Source organism: Hyla sarda, chromosome 4, assembly GCF_029499605.1.
Source record: "Hyla sarda isolate aHylSar1 chromosome 4, aHylSar1.hap1, whole genome shotgun sequence".
Lineage (NCBI taxonomy): Eukaryota > Metazoa > Chordata > Amphibia > Anura > Hylidae > Hyla > Hyla sarda.
Window position 1 is genome coordinate 89622517 of NC_079192.1, and position 1464 is coordinate 89623980.

The 1464-nt window shown below is 44.3% G+C and overlaps 1 long non-coding RNA gene across 1 annotated transcript; it reads right to left on the bottom strand.

Moving 5' to 3' along the window:
• Positions 1-516: 516 nt before the first annotated feature.
• On the bottom strand, positions 517-1109 carry LOC130368179 (uncharacterized). The gene is made up of 3 exons (XR_008892321.1): positions 979-1109; positions 714-878; positions 517-611 (listed from the first exon to the last, which is right to left on the bottom strand). It is a non-coding gene; the product is annotated as an uncharacterized LOC130368179 (long non-coding RNA).
• Positions 1110-1464: the final 355 nt, after the last annotated feature.

The following is a 1464-nucleotide window of genomic DNA, read 5'->3' on the forward strand; positions in this document are numbered from 1 at the left end:
ATATCTAGAGGCGGAGTACCCCTTTAAGGGACAGTTCATGTACCCAAAAGTTGATCCTTTGCAACCGTATGACCCCTAGCAAGTTCCCTGCATGAGTCCCATTCATCAGAAAAAGGCTTGTGCATGGAACTTGCTGGGTGTTCTACGTTTGCCTCATAAACTGCACCACCCAGCACCAGTTGCCTCTCTCCGCACCGCATTATGCAGATCGTGCAGGAGAGCAGCTTTGGTCATCCATGTTTTGCTAACTCTATTTTCACACACAGAAATAAATAAATGAGTCGAAGAGGTCAAAGAACAGTTTAAAAAAAAGGGGAACTTTATTTATTATTTATTAAAATGTTTGTGTAGGGGACTTTTTGTAACCTCCCATTACTCACAAAGAGCGTACAGTAACTAATACTCAGGACAGGAAAAACCTCCAGAGGGGAGGAAACCTGTAGGGAATCCATGGCTACTGTATGGCCCTTCCTCTGGGCATACTAAAGGAGGTTACCTCTAGAATTTGGGCAAATGTTTCTGTGTATGTGCATGATTCCTAGGCCTGTGCCTTCATCCAACGTCTTGCTGTAGGTCCCGAAATGCTACTCCATGTCCTGGAAATAGTGCATCTAAGATAGGGGACAAAAAAGATAGATTATTTACATGTTTATCATAGAAATACACATGGAACTGCACTAAAGACCTTTTGGACAAAACAATGTAACACTTACCAGTCACAGTCATGTGCATGACTTTGCATTCCCGTGTCCCTACACAGTGTCCAGCACCGGCCCCTCACTGATGAACAGGACCAGTGTTATTTCTGGGGCTATGCCTTCATCCAACGTCTTGCTGTAGGTCCGGAAATGCTACTCCATGTCCTGGAGATAGTGCATCTAAGATAAGAAAAAAAAGATAAATTATTTACATGTTTATCATAGAAATACACATGGAACTGCACTAAAGATCTTTTGGACACAACAATGTAACACTTACCAGTCACAGTCATGTGTATGACTTTGCATTCCCGCGTCCCTACACAGTGTCCAGCACCGGCCCCTCACTGATGGAGAATGAACAGGAGCAGTGTTATTTCTGCTCAGTGCTGCCCTTTGGTGGACAATGGTTATGACATCACATGTGTGACACGCTGTTACCTCCTGGGAGTTCTATTTCAGTAGTGCTGCTCTCTGATTGGCTGAAAATCAAAAAAGCTTTCTAATATATTCTGTATGACTGTTATCTAAGGACAAATTTTATTAAAATGGCGCCACTCCCTGTGGGTGCGTTATATTTGTTTCTCCTAACCAGACATTCTGTATATGTAATATCATTTGGTGGCCCCAACAGCCTGGGCCCATAGGTTTCTTACATAGATCAATGCTACTCCGGTAGGCTCAATGAGCAGCGCTGGCCGCCGGGACGTCTGACGAGTGACGTCCCTGACGTTGCGGTCTGAAGCGAAGGATGTCACTAGCCAGA